Genomic DNA, 16,722 nt, shown 5'->3' with positions numbered 1-16,722 from the left:
AGAAGCCTTCGTCGAGAAAACCCCAGTACCGAGAGCCACGATACGGAAAACCTTCCAGAGACGCCGCCGCCGCCAATCCCATCTCGGGGGATTCGGGAGATCGCCTCCGGCACCCTGCCGGAGAGGGGAATCATCTCCCGGAGGACTCTTCATCGCCATGATCGCCTCCGGATCGATGTGTGAGTAGTTCACCCCTGGACTATGGGTCCATAGCAGTAGCTAGATGGTCGTCTTCTCCTCATTGTGCTATCATTGTTGGATCTTGTGAGCTGCCTAACATGATCAAGATCATCTATTTGTAATGCTACATGTTGCGTTTGTTGGGATCCGATGAATATGGAATGCTATGTTATGTTGATTATCAATCTATCATATATGTGTTGTTTAAGATCTTGCATGCTCTCCGTTGCTAGTAGAGGCTCTGGCCAAGTCGTTACTTGTAACTCCAAGAGGGAGTATTTATGCTCGATAGTGGGTTCATGCCTCCATTAAATGCGGGACAATGACGGAAAGTTCTAAGGTTGTGGATGTCTTGTTGCCACTAGGGATAAAACATCAATGCTTTGTCTAAGGATATTTGTGTTGATTACATTACGCACCATACTTAATGCAATTATCTCGTTGTTTGCAACTTAATACTTGGAAGGGGTGCGGATGCTAACTTCGAAGGTGGACTTTTTAGGCATAGATGCATGCTTGGATAGCGGTCTATGTACTTTGTCGTAATGCCCAATTGAATTTTACACTACTCATCATAACATGTATGTGCATTGTCATGCCATCTTTATTTGTCAATTGCCCAACTGTAATTTGTTCACCCAACATGCTTATTCTTATCGGAGAGACACCACTAGTGAACTGTGGACCCCGGTCCATTCTTTACATCGAATACAATCTACTGCAATACTCGTTCTTACTTTTCTCTGCAAACATCATCATCCACACTATACATCTAATCCTTTGTTACAGCAAGCCGGTGAGATTGACAACCTCACTCTGTTAAGTTGGGGCAAAGTATTTTGGTTGTGTTGTGCAGGTTCCATGTTGGCGCCGGAATCCCTGGTGTTGCGCCGCACTACACTCCGCCACCATCAACCTTCAAAGTGCTTCTTGACTCCTACTGGTTCGATAACCTTGGTTTCTTACTGAGGGAAAACTTGCTGCTGTACGCATTACACCTTCCTCTTGGGGTTCCCAACGGACGTGTGCTTTACCGTCACAAGCAGCCACTTTTCTGGCGCCGTTGCCGGGGAGATCAAGACACGCTGCAAGGGGAGTTTCTGTAATATCCCAGCATTTGGGGTTACAATAATAGAGGAAACAGATGTGTGCATTGCATTCATGCATAGAAAATCTGGGGAATTTTCGCGCTTTAAAGTAAAACGATCCACGATAGTCGAAGTTTCACTTGACCTTGGTGGAATTGAAGTAGCTCATCAAGTCAAGCGCTATAAACCTCAATGTGACTTTGTTAAAACCTTGTTTTGGGGTAGAGATGATTTGATCTAATGGGTTAGATCAAATGGAACTAAAACCAACACAACAACACTTTATTCAATGATCAATTGCTTGATCTTATGAAAGCTCATAACATGGTATTCTTTACCATAACATCTAAACAACTATTCAATTGGAAATCAAGTAACAATAAATGGAGAAACCATTCTTCACTTATATTTTCCATGTCCTTAACAAATAAATATTCCTACCATGAACCTCATGGTATTTCTTGAACTAAACTCTTGAACTTAACACCAACAAAAGCTTATCATTAAACCCTAGAGATGGGGGAGGTATATAACCATTAAAGAGATAAGAAGCACACTCTAAATTATTAACACTTAAAAGTTAAGCAACTACCTTGAGGTACAATTGAATTCACTTTAAAACTAAATACCAAATATAGCAAAACACAAGGACCTAAGTGCATAAAAGCCACACCTTCGATTTCAATCATAACTTATTAAATATGTGGAATATCACAAAACTAAATTCGTTTACATTACGAATTATAGTTCAAACTATTTGAATAAAATAAACTATGAGTATTTAGAAAACTCATATGATCATGCCTTGGTGAAATCAAACATCACCATTCAAAATTGGGGTATAATCCTTATCTTTGACATTTTGATCCCAATAATAATATAAATACAATCACATATGATATAGTGACTCAATCACAAGCATAAAATCATTCACAAGATATTTAGTAACAAAAGCCACTTGGCTATCCAAAAATAAATCACATGAGAGGATAATCTCAATGCCACATAGGATGAAAATATCTACATAGCTTGAGTCCTAAGCTATGCCACCTCATGCTTAAAGGATTGCTATGGATGAGAGCATGACAACCAAGCACCTTACTCATCAAATTAAAACAAGAGTCATCCACCTAGGTGTCATGATATTAGAGCATGCCCAAGCCTATAAAAGGAACCCTCTACTTCATCCATTCCATCATCTTGCACCATGATGCAAGAAGACCAACACATAGAGCCACTCCATAAAATAGTTAGGATCAAGATGAAGCAGCTAGGAGGTGGAGGCATGCCACAAGATGCAGGTTTATCGGAATTCTCGAAGAACAAGCTACGGAAGATAGCAAGGTAGAATTCTTAGGAAGACCACATATTTAGATAATCATATCATCATTCATTGAGTAGAACCCTAGATTATAATCCAAGTCCTTGTGGAGTGAGAGGGGTAATTGGTACAACCATATCTAAATATTTCTATTAATAACTTAGGAAGCCAAACCTTGATCAATATAAATTGTGTAGTGATCATAAACCCTAAGAACTTGAAGTAGAAGATATAAGCTCATAAGTAAAGCTTAGAGTTAAAGCCTATAATATATATGGTGAGAAACCATTCATCATTATAACCAAAGTTAACTATAAAAAGAATTATAGCTACTTAAGTTACTTTAACAATAGATTAAGAATATAATAGAAAGCTATTGGTATAAGATAAAACCAATTCTCAAAGTCCTTAGTAATTAAAGGAGAACATAAACAACTAAGCAAGTAAACCATATTACCTTGGTTAGGGGAGATTAAACCCTAGCAAATGCAATATGATGTCATCCCAAGTCTATAAACTAGAATTATATCTCAATCCTAGTTTATACATCACTATGGTAATCATAATCTAAACCCAGGCCATAATTGAGATTCAAACCATGTGTTAATAGGTAAAGAGCATTTGAACCCTAATGGTTCATTAATCAAATTCTATGCTTCAATTATAAAACAAAAGAGCCACCTAATGCTAAGTCCTATAATTAAACCCATGTGTGGTTAACAACCATTTAACTTTGTAAGCAAGATCAACCATGATGGAAACCATACCTACTTAGATACTTTCAAAGATAATGATAGTATTACCCTTAAAAGGGGGCTATAATAGAAATTACAAAACCCTAGTAAGTTGGGCTCACATAAAATCATATGTAAGTCATCCACTCCTCAAATAGAAACCAAATCTTAATAACAACCTCTGAAATACTATGAGTTAAAATTATCAACTCTATTAATTCCAAATAGATTTGATTCATATAGCAAAATAAATTTAAATGAGAATACAAACTCATGTTTAATTGCTATTTTGAAGAAGCTCACATATATGAACTTTAATCAAATATAAAATACTTTCTTCAATTGGGAGAGTGGTGTAATAGTCATTGCACTAGATATTCAGTAAATTAACATAATGGAGACACCTGCAAAAATAACAGAATTCAAATATGAATTCAGATGGGCAAATACAAAAAAAAAACAGAAAATTAAAAGCAGAAAAAGAAAAGGGGAGAAAAACATTACCTGGTCTCACCTGGCCGCAATAGCCCACCAGCAGCCCAACAAACCCCAGCCCGACACGGCCCAAACACCAGCCCAGCAGGAGCCCGTATACCCCTTCGTTAAAAAAAAATCCCGAGGAGGTCGTCCTCATCCTCTCGACGCGCATGGACGCCAGCACAGAGGCGTGCTCCTCTTCTTCGCTCGCTGTCGCCCTCTCCTTCCCCGACGTCGTGACGAGGCTCGCCCTCGAGCCGTATAAAAGCCCAGCGAAGCACAGCAGCTCGGGATTTCTTCCTCCTCTCCAATTTGCCCCAATGGCCGAAACCCTAGCCGCAGACCTCCGCTCGCCGCCGGCGATAGAGGCATCCCCGTGCCTCGCCATGACCACCGTTGGAATCGCCATCCTCGACTTGCTCTGTATGCAAGAGGAATCGACCCCAAACATCCTGTAGCGCCGCCGTCAACCTTGTCTTCCTCGACACCGGCGCCATGAATTCCGGCGACCTAGACCACCAGAGACCTCGCCGCCAAGCTCGTCGTGCTCCTGGTGAGCCTCTCTACTGCACAGCATGCTTAGCTTGCTCGATTGCACGCCGTAGCTTCGCCGTATCGAGTACCCCGTGTGTATTGCCGTCGTTCCTCGCCGCCGGGCACGCTCCGGTGACCATACCAGAGCGGCGCCGCCACCATTGGGTTCGCCTCGGCGTCCTCTTCCCAGTAAGCGCAAGCACACCCTCGCGGAACCACGGGAACGCCGGCGATCGCCGTCACGCGGCCGCCGGTGACACCTCTGGGTGGCCACCTCGATGCCACCATGGCATCCGGCGTGGCACCGGCCCACTTGCCCGTGTCCGTGAGTAGCACGTACACGTGTGTGTTTAGTAAATTGCATTTAAATTTAACTCCGATGAATTACTGCAATTTCAAATAAATTTAGAAAATCCAAATTAAATCAGAAAAATATAAATGAGATATGAAAATTCTTAGAAAAGAAAACTCTATCCAATAAAAATATAAAATGAAATTTTTATTTTTAATAAAAATTTCATTATTTAATACTTGTTAATTAAGCCTTTAATTCTAAATTCCAAATTCAATTAAAATTCAATAATTAGTAAAAAGCTCCTAAAATAAATAAAAAACTAGTAAGTAAATAAGGAAAACATTAAAATTAATTTTCCTTTTCTATTAACTTATTAAATCCTTATTAGGAGGATTTAAAACCCTGATTAATTAATATCTTAATTATTAATTATTTAAAAATACTAAAATGCCAAATTCAATATTATTCTTATTTCAAAGTTAGTAATAACTTCAACTTTTCAAATGAAGTTATTAATCCAAGAACTAATTGACAATTAGGAAACCCTAAGTTCCATATTGAATAAGAACACAAACCCATAATTTTATGTGGGATACTAAAACCCTAATTCAATTATGCACCAAATCCTAGCTCCGATAATTCATATGAATTCCAGTTTGCTTCTAACCTAAACCCTAGGTTAGAGCATGTGATCATGACATTTTGATTTCATTCATAGAACCATAGTAGCTTCTAAATGTTTACCTTGATCACATAAAATGTAGCAACCAGACATTACTAAATTAGTATCCCATGTATTCATCTTAATCAAACCTAAATGATCAAATAGAACCAACCATAGTTCCTATCCTTAGAGGCAACAACCTTAATTATCCATGTTTGGCATCACATCATTATGATGAACTCCATTAGCAACCATGCTAATATTGACATCATATCCCATACACACTAAACCCTATTAGTGTGAGGTAATTATTAAACATCCTATTTAGGAAACCACCATTCCTTATTTAGTGAATTAAATAGCAAACCTAAACAACCTCAACCTAATTGATATACTTCTTATTATTTAATAAGTATGTTCTTCAAAAGTTATTCATTTGAAGTAAAAAGAGTAGCCATCAACCACTGCCTTATAGGATCTATAAACCCTAGCTAGCTATCACCAACAAGATGAACCAAGCTTAATAGCAACCATGTAAAAATACTTGCTTAGAATGCCTAGGCTTAACTCAACCTTACAAGCCCTAGGTGTCGATGAATCCAACATTGTTGTGATCCATCTAATACTTACTCCAGAAACTATTTGGAACCATAATAAACTATAGAAACCCACAAATCCAATTATCATACTTGTTCTTTGTTAAAGAACATGTTTTTCAAAAGTCATTCTTTTGAATAATATAACAAGCAATCATTAACCATGCCATATAGTACTAAAACTGACAACTGTTCTTTACATATTAACACTATGCCAATTATCATTCCTTGTGTGCTCAATTGATTATTATGCTTTATTATCTACCTGTTTATAATACCAAGTAATCACACCTGAATAAGAACCTTGTACGTGAATAACTTTAAAAGTGCAACACACCCTGAGCTAATCATTACAACTCACTGATCTTAAATCATCGGGGTTAGGTCACGCTTAGAGCGATTGCATCTCATTCTTATGCATTATTGCATCCTTGCCAATCTTTTAAACATCGTCCTTACCGGACGATGATGCTATTTCAGAATTTGGAGTTATTGCGTAACGAAGACCTTGTCTGCATAATCTTGCAGCCAAGAAAGGCAAGTTCATCACTTGCTCATGTCATTTGATTATTTCTATCAAATTACTTGCAAAGTACTATGATTATCACTATTGCATAAAAACCAAAACCACTACTTTCATAACTATGAATATGACTATGTGGTGGGCAATGGAACCATGGATTGTGTTGATATGGTGGAGGTTCCATTGCAAGGGTTTATATCCATCTAGGATTAAACAACAAATGTCGCCAGTGATTCTTGTGCCGTAATACCCGTGTTAACCATAAGATCCGGAGTGGGACGGAGTAGTCAAAAGTGTTTCCACCTCTCGTTCATCAACGGATGCGCTTTACCGTAGACACTTGTATCCGTCGGGGCAAGCGGTTGGCTGGGGAAGCCTTAAGTCCCCACGGCATAGTCCGTAGACACTTGTCGCTCGAAGTGCAAGCGGTTGGGCAGGGAAGCCTTAAGTCCCCACGGTATTGCGGTCTATGATGGGTTGCGGCCTACCGGCGAAGGAGTTTGGTTAACGAGTCCCAAACTGTTGTCGTGGTCGGGGTCCACCCGTGAGTGGGAATTATGGGACCGGCGAGGACCCAGGGTCGGGGTATGCAACAAAGGGTGGGTGTTCGAGGTAGCGGAGGAACATGATTGGCTAGACCTTATACCGGGCCTCACACCATATGAAGTATGGACGAGAACATGACTCGGTTGGCACCAAGGTTAAGATCTCTTATGGGTAAAGAAACACACCTCTGCAGAGTGTAAAGAACCTTGACCTGTCACTCCCTGTTCCGGGATATGGAACTGCGAACGCGGCCGGAAAGGAGCTCCATGAAGTTCTAGTAAACCGGTGAAGGCCGACGGACATAGTTCTTCGAATAAAAGCAACCTCTTGAAGAAATGGTTATGAAAACCTGCATTGGTATTAGACTTTACTGGTCTAATGCTGTAGCTAGTGCATTAAACACCTCTTTCCTATAATGAACTTGTTGAGTACGCTCGTACTCATCCCACTCTTAAATCCCCTGCTTAGATATGGAGGCATCGAAGGAGGATCTACCGTGCAGCTCAAAGGCCGAGGAGTCAACAACTACTTCAAGAGAAGGACCATGTCAGAAGAGTCAGATACCGCATCCAACAAGGAGAAAACCTAGATTAGCAATAGAAGGGGACTAGCTCCTAAACCTAGCTCCTATTTAGCTAGAATCTATTCTTAGCCTCTCGTAGTTAGTGAAATACTCTACAAATAGAGTTCGTGTTAGGACTAGGCTACGAGTCGTTCTTCCGGAGTTGATTTGCAGTTTTACCTCATTGTAAAGTAGGAGGTCTGTGATGATTTTATGTAACAGAGTCAATGTATGTAATTCTATAGACATGCCTTGGACCCGCATATGTTTCGTTGTACCACTACGAGCGATATAATACTAGTGGAACGGTGTTTCATTGGTGTTATATCGGACTTGCATACTACACCATGCGGTGGTATGCCGGGTCACCACGAGTTGGTATCGAGAGCAAATGCTTTGACCTTAGGATTAAAACCCTTTAAAGGAGACCTATAGGATTGGTAGTGTCTATAGGAAGTTGTCTTAGGTGAACCAAATCTTTTTATGACTTAAGATGGATATTCACTTGAGAATAATCCTGACACACTTGAGTCAACATTTCTTACCTATATTTCCTAAGTAATGTTAGCTAGCTAATCTCAAATTATGTAGGATACTTTTAAGACCCTAAAATAGTTATGAGTAGACCACAGTTGGTATACAATACATGGTAGTCCAAAGAGAGGATACAACCATAAGGAAGATATCCTAGTGGAAGATGTGTACCAACACATGTTATGATTAAGTAAGAGTTATCCAGACTGGTAATAGGAGTTATATCAATTGATGAAGATAATTAAGATATCCTAATAGAAGTTGTAGACTAAGTTAAGTAATGAGTAAGTAAAACTATCTAGACATGTGAAACAATTGATAGTAAGTGATAACTCTGAGTTATGGGAGGTAGCATAGACCATGATGAGTCAATCATGGAAGGTAAGTAAGAGAGATAGGAATAAAATATGTCTACATACATGGTAGGGATAGTAAACATATAAGATTCACTTGAGAATCATTATGTGATGGAATAGAACCTCATAAATACTTAGGAGGAGTACAATAAGAAGCCAAGTGCAAAACAATAGTGCAAGAATTGTGTTCCAAAACCATGGGAAGTGTGCCAAGCACATCATGACCATAGTTTTACAATAGTATAAACACTTGAAAGTATAGGAGCTATATTCCAATAGTTATGTGTTTAGATGAGCCATGTTAGAACCTAGACCTATCATGTGAGATAGTCCTCAATATAATGAAGGTTAAGTAGTACTTTCAAAGAAAATTAGGTTAACCTTAACCATCCCCAAACCACTTTGTGTCAAGTTTATCCCATTGCAATTGTGCAATTAAGGTAAATATTGAGACAAATAGTAGAATCCCATATATTCGTGCTAAGTATCACGATATAAACCTATCTTATGTGGTGTTATATACTACACATCTCAGCCTGATGTTTAGAGATGTCTTACTCAATTATATCATATTCAGGCTTATGATGATGTGTATTATAAGCACAAAGCTGAATCTTCTTGGATTTTATTGAATTTTCATTGTTTGACTAGATCCATACATGAAGTTTGACTTTGATATGCAAATGCATGTTGCAATATCAAGTTCTGACTTGATGCTATAGATCTAGTGGGTAATAGTATTCGTGTGAGGAAGCGACGAATTCTGGAAGATTCCGAAGACAAGATGAAGGTTCATCAGAGAAAGGAAGTAAAGTTGTGGGAAGCAACCACAATACTCTGAAGGAAGTACCAACCTAAACTCATGCTTTACCTCAACAGAGGAGTACTTTAGTACATGAGAAGCATGAAGGTAAGAAATATGGTGATTATGGTGAAGCTGAAGCAGATTCATAGTCAACATAGAAGAGGGAATGCATGGGAAATCACTTAAGATACTATAATCATAGTGTCAGCTAGTGGTTTTCTTGCAAAATAAACCCTAAATGAAGGAAGGTGATATATGAAATCATAGAAGACATAAGAAGACCATAGTCGATATCAGAAGACCACAATTAGTATAATATCAAAACTGCGAGATAAAGTAGAAGATGTCTCGTCCAGTTGATCAGAACCTATAATAGAAACCATTTTTAGATATCAAATAGCCACAGTTTGTATAATAACCACAGCTGGTATCAGTTGGTATTACAAATAGTTCACGATTTAATTAGTTGTAACAAAAGTTTGTGAACAAATAAAAATCTTGTCAGCCAAATAGCTAGATCTATAAACATTTAGTCAAAGGATTCACATTGGATGTCCACAAATGAGTGGATACACCACAAACATTCTTCGCGAGACCTTAGAATAAGTACAAACCATAAGCTAGACCTAGACCAATATTCTAATCAAAAGTCCAATAGTTGGAAGAAACGGAGTTGAAGACCATAAGAAAACTTAAAGGGGTAGAGTAAAGATTGAGTTGGATATAAAATGACTCAATACTTTAAGCAAGATAGAAGAAGAAGGTCTGAACTAAGAGGAAGTTCGATCTTATTTTCATAAGATTATTGAACACTACCTTCAGAAAGATGTCAGACCAAAAGCAGAGATTCATACCTTGAGGAAGTAAGAAGTGGACTATAACTTGAGAAAGTGGGTAGTATTTACTCAGAAGTACGAAAGCTCAAGTAAGTAAGCATAAAGAAGTTGGACGAAGAAAATACCATAGACCAAATACAGCTCAAGAAGGCCAAAGACTGAAGTAGATTGACCATACCAAAACTAAAGTCTATTTGAATGATTCCTTTCATGAAACCTAAATAACCAAAATAGTTAGAGGTATCAACTATAAACCATGATTGGATGGACTAAATGAGTCTAATCATTCTTAGGAAAATAAACCATCACAATCAATTCCATAGTTAGGACCCATTAAGTAACATTACTGCAATTTTGATGGTAAGGGAAAAACAAAGACCTATTTTATCAAATAGGAGAATGTTATCCAATTAGTCCTCAATAAAGACTGCCAGGACAAGAAGAAGTCCCAATCATTGAATCTTCAATGAGATAGGAAACAAGATTATAATAGTTGGAAGAAATCAATGAATCAAAGTAAGAGCCATGGTTCAGAGACAAGTATTATTAGATTCTAGAAAAAAATCATAGCACTGGAGTAAGAAACTAATGTTCAGAGACAAACTCTAATGGATTCCAGGAAGAATCTGGACAAGGGATATATTCAATTATATTCAGCGAGATCACCACGGAGTTCGAGAAAAGTCGTAGTCTGCACAAGTCAGAACCACACTTCCGAAACGTGAGAGATATCAAACTTCGAGGACGAAGTTTAGTTTAAGGGGTAGAGACTGTAATATCCCAGCATTTGGGGTTACAATAATAGAGGAAACAGATGTGTGCATTGCATTCATGCATAGAAAATCTGGGGAATTTTCGCGCTTTAAAGTAAAACAGTCACAGTAACTGAAGTTTCACTTAACCTTGGTGGAATTGAAGTAGCTCATCAAGTCAAGCGCTATAAACCTCAATGTGACTTTGTTAAAACCTTGTTTTGGGGTAGAGATGATTTGATCTAATGGGTTAGATCAAATGGAACTAAAACCAACACAACAACACTTTATTCAATGATCAATTGCTTGATCTTATGAAAGCTCATAACATGGTATTCTTTACCATAACATCTAAACAATTATTCAATTGGAAATCAAGTAACAATAAATGGAGAAACCATTCTTCACTTATATTTTCCATGTCCTTAACAAATAAATATTCCTACCATGAACCTCATGGTATTTCTTGAACTAAACTCTTGAACTTAACACCAACAAAAGCTTATCATTAAACCCTAGAGATGGGAGAGGTATATAACCATTAAAGAGATAAGAAGCACACTCTAAATTATTAACACTTAAAAGTTAAGCAACTACCTTGAGGTACAATTGAATTCACTTTAAAACTAAATACCAAATATAGCAAAACACAAGGACCTAAGTGCATAAAAGCCACACCTTCTGATTTCAATCATAACTTATTAAATATGTGGAATATCACAAAACTAAATTCGTTTACATTACGAATTATAGTTCAAACTATTTGAATAAAATAAACTATGAGTATTTAGAAAACTCATATGATCATGCCTTGGTGAAATCAAACATCACCATTCAAAATTGGGGTATAATCCTTATCTTTGACATTTTGATCCCAATAATAATATAAATACAATCACATATGATATAGTGACTCAATCACAAGCATAAAATCATTCACAAGATATTTAGTAACAAAAGCCACTTGGCTATCCAAAAATAAATCACATGAGAGGATAATCTCAATGCCACATAGGATGAAAATATCTACATAGCTTGAGTCCTAAGCTATGCCACCTCATGCTTAAAGGATTGCTATGGATGAGAGCATGACAACCAAGCACCTAGCTTACTCATCAAATTAAAACAAGAGTCATCCACCTAGGTGTCATGATATTAGAGCATGCCCAAGCCTATAAAAGGAACCCTCTACTTCATCCATTCCATCATCTTGCACCATGATGCAAGAAGACCAACACATAGAGCCACTCCATAAAATAGTTAGGATCAAGATGAAGCAGCTAGGAGGTGGAGGCATGCCACAAGATGCAGGTTTATCGGAATTCCTGAAGAACAAGCTACAGAAGATAGCAAGGTAGAATTCTTAGGAAGACCACATATTTAGATAATCATATCATCATTCATTGAGTAGAACCCTAGATTATAATCCAAGTCCTTGTGGAGTGAGAGGGGTAATTGGTACAACCATAACTAAATATTTCTATTAATAACTTAGGAAGCCAAACCTTGATCAATATAAATTGTGTAGTGATCATAAACCCTAAGAACTTGAAGTAGAAGATATAAGCTCATAAGTAAAGCTTAGAGTTAAAGCCTATAATATATATGGTGAGAAACCATTCATCATTATAACCAAAGTTAACTATAAAAAGAATTATAGCTACTTAAGTTACTTTAACAATAGATTAAGAATATAATAGAAAGCTATTGGTATAAGATAAAACCAATTCTCAAAGTCCTTAGTAATTAAAGGAGAACATAAACAACTAAGCAAGTAACCATATTACCTTGGTTAGGGGAGATTAAACCCTAGCAAATGCAATATGATGTCATCCCAAGTCTATAAACTAGAATTATATCTCAATCCTAGTTTATACATCACTATGGTAATCATAATCTAAACCCAGGCCATAATTGAGATTCAAACCATGTGTTAATAGGTAAAGAGCATTTGAATCCTAATAGTTCATTAATCAAATTCTATGCTTCAATTATAAAACAAAAGAGCCACCTAATGCTAAGTCCTATAATTAAACCCATGTGTGGTTAACAACCATTTAACTTTGTAAGCAAGATCAACCATGATGGAAACCATACCTACTTAGATACTTTCAAAGATAATGATAGTATTACCCTTAAAAGGGGGCTATAATAGAAATTACAAAACCCTAGTAAGTTGGGCTCACATAAAATCATATGTAAGTCATCCACTCCTCAAATAGAAACCAAATCTTAATAACAACCTCTGAAATACTATGAGTTAAAATTATCAACTCTATTAATTCCAAATAGATTTGATTCATATAGCAAAATAAATTTAAATGAGAATACAAACTCATGTTTAATTGCTATTTTAGAGAAGCTCACATATATGAACTTTAATCAAATATAAAATACTTTCTTCAATTGAGAGAGTGGTGTAATAGTCATTGCACTAGATATTCAGTAAATTAACATAATGGAGACACCTGCAAAAATAACAGAATTCAAATATGAATTCAAATGGGCAAATACAAAAAAAAACAGAAAATTAAAAGCAGAAAAAGAAAAGGGGAGAAAAACATTACCTGGTCTCACCTGGCCGCAATAGCCCACCAGCAGCCCAACAAACCCCAGCCCGACACGGCCCAAACACCAGCCCGCCAGAGCCACGTATACCCCTTCGTTAAAAAAAATCCCGAGGAGGTCGTCCTCATCCTCTCCGAGCGCATGGACGCCAGCACAGAGGCGTGCTCCTCTTCTTCGCTCGCTGTCGCCCTCTCCTTCCCCGACATCGTGACGAGGCTCGCCCTCGAGCCGTATAAAAACCCAGCGGCACGAACAGCTCGGGATTTCTTCCTCCTCTCCAATTTGCCCCAATGGCCGAAACCCTAGCCGCGGACACTCCGCTCGCCGCCGGCGATAGAGGCATCCCCGTGCCTCGCCATGACCACCGTTGGAATCGCCATCCTCGACTTGCTCTGTATGCAAGAGGAATCGACCCCAAACATCCTGTAGCACCGCCGTCAACCTTGTCTTCCTCGACACCGGCGCCATGAATTCCGGCGACCTAGACCACCAGAGACCTCGCCGCCAAGCTCGTCGTGCTCCTGGTGAGCCTCTCTACTGCACAGCATGCTTAGCTTGCTCGATTGCACGCCGTAGCTTCGCCGTATCGAGTACCCCGTGTGTCTCGCCGCCGTTCCTCGCCGCCGGGCACGCTCCGGTGACCATACCGGCAGCGGCGCCGCCACCATCTGGGTTCGCCTCGGCGTCCTCTTCCCGTAAGCGCAAGCACACCCTCGCGGAACCACGGGAACGCCGGCGATCGCCGTCACTGGCCGCCGGTGACACACTGGGTGGCCACCTCGACGCCACCATGGCATCCAGCGTGGCACTGGCCCACTTGCCTGTGTCTGTGAGTAGCACAGACACGTGTGTGTTTAGTAAATTCTGTTTAAATTTAACTCCAGTAAATTACTGCAATTTCAAATAAATTTAGAAAATCCAAATTAAATCAGAAAAATATAAATGAGATATGAAAATTCTTAGAAAAGAAAACTCTATCCAATAAAAATATAAAATGAAATTTTTATTTTTAATAAAAATTTCATTATTTAATACTTGTTAATTAAGCCTTTAATTCTAAATTCCAAATTCAATTAAAATTCAATAATTAGTAAAAATCTCCTAAAATAAATAAAAAACTAGTAAGTAAATAAGGAAAACATTAAAATTAATTTTCCTTTTCTATTAACTTATTAAATCCTTATTAGGAGGATTTAAAACCCTGATTAATTAATATCTTAATTATTAATTATTTAAAAATACTAAAATGCCAAATTCAATATTATTCTTATTTCAAAGTTAGTAATAACTTCAACTTTTCAAATGAAGTTATTAATCCAAGAACTAATTGACAATTAGGAAACCCTAAGTTCCATATTGAATAAGAACACAAACCCATAATTTTATGTGGGATACTAAAACCCTAATTCAATTATGCACCAAATCCTAGCTCCAGTAATTCATATGAATTCCAGTTTGCTTCTAACCTAAACCCTAGGTTAGAGCATGTGATCATGACATTTTGATTTCATTCATAGAACCATAGTAGCTTCTAAATGTTTACCTTGATCACATAAAATGTAGCAACCAACATTACTAAATTAGTATCCCATGTATTCATCTTAATCAAACCTAAATGATCAAATAGAACCAACCATAGTTCCTATCCTTAGAGGCAACAACCTTAATTATCCATGTTTGGCATCACATCATTATGATGAACTCCATTAGCAACCATGCTAATATTGACATCATATCCCATACACCACTAAACCCTATTAGTGTGAGGTAATTATTAAACATCCTATTTAGGAAACCACCATTCCTTATTTAGTGAATTAAATAGCAAACCTAAACAACCTCAACCTAACTGATATACTTCTTATTATTTAATAAGTATGTTCTTCAAAAGTTATTCATTTGAAGTAAAAAGAGTAGCCATCAACCCTGCCTTATAGGATCTATAAACCCTAGCTAGCTATCACCAGCAAGATGAACCAAGCTTAATAGCAACCATGTAAAAATACTTGCTTAGAATGCCTAGGCTTAACTCAACCTTACAAGCCCTAGGTGTCGATGAATCCAACATTGTTGTGATCCATCTAATACTTACTCCAGAAACTATTTGGAACCATAATAAACTATAGAAACCCACAAATCCAATTATCATACTTGTTCTTTGTTAAAGAACATGTTTTTCAAAAGTTATTCTTTTGAATTATATAATAAGTAATCATCAACCATGTAGTATAGTACTTAAAAATTGACAACTGCTCTTTACTTATTAACACTATGCCAATTATCATTCCTTGTGTGCTCAATTGATTATTATGCTTTATTATCTACCTGTTTATAATACCAAGTAATCACACCTGAATAAGAACCTTGTTTGTGAACCACTTTAAAAGTGCAACACACCCTGAGCTAATCATTACAACTCACTGATCTTAAATCATCGGGGTTAGGTCACGCTTAGAGCGATTGCATCTCATTCTTATGCATTATTGCATCCTTGCCAATCTTTTAAACATCGTCCTTACCGGACGATGATGCTATTTCAGAATTTGGAGTTACTGCGTATCGAAGACCTTGTCCGCATAATCTTGCAGCCAAGAAAGGCAAGTTCATCACTTGCTCATGTCATTTGATTATTTCTATCAAATTACTTGCAAAGTACTATGATTATCACTATTGCATAAAAACCAAAACCACTACTTTCATAACTATGAATATGACTATGTGGTGGGCAATGGAACCATGGATTGTGTTGATATGGTGGAGGTTCCATTGCAAGGGTTTATATCCATCTAGGATTAAACAACAAATGTCGCCGATGATTCTTGTGCCGTAATACCCGTGTTAACCATAAGATCCGGAGTGGGACGGAGTAGTCAAAAGTGTTTCCACCTCTCGTTCATCAACGGATGCGCTTTACCGTAGACACTTGTATCCGTCGGGGCAAGCGGTTGGTGGGGAAGCCTTAAGTCCCCACGGCATAGTCGCGTAGAAACTTGTCGCTCGAAGTGCAAGCGGTTGGGTGGGGAAGCCTCTAAGTCCCCACGGTATTGAGGTCTATGATGGGTTGCAGCTACCGGCCAAGGAGTTTGGTTAACGAGTCCCAACCTGTTGTCGTGGTCGGGGTCCACCCGTGAGTGGGAATAATGGGACCGGCGAGGACCCAGGGTCGGGGTATGCAACAAAGGGTGGGTGTTCGAGGTAGCGGAGGAACATGATTGGCTAGACCTTATACCGGGCCTCACACCATAGGAAGTGTGGACGAGAACATGACTCGGTTGGCACCAAGGTTAAGATCTCTTATGGGTAAAGCAACACACCTCCGCAGAGTGTAAAGAACCGTGACCTGTCACTCCC

Source organism: Lolium rigidum, chromosome 5, assembly GCF_022539505.1.
Source record: "Lolium rigidum isolate FL_2022 chromosome 5, APGP_CSIRO_Lrig_0.1, whole genome shotgun sequence".
In the NCBI taxonomy this organism is placed as follows: Eukaryota; Viridiplantae; Streptophyta; class Magnoliopsida; order Poales; family Poaceae; genus Lolium; species Lolium rigidum.
Note: the sequence above shows the minus strand (reverse complement) of the source record.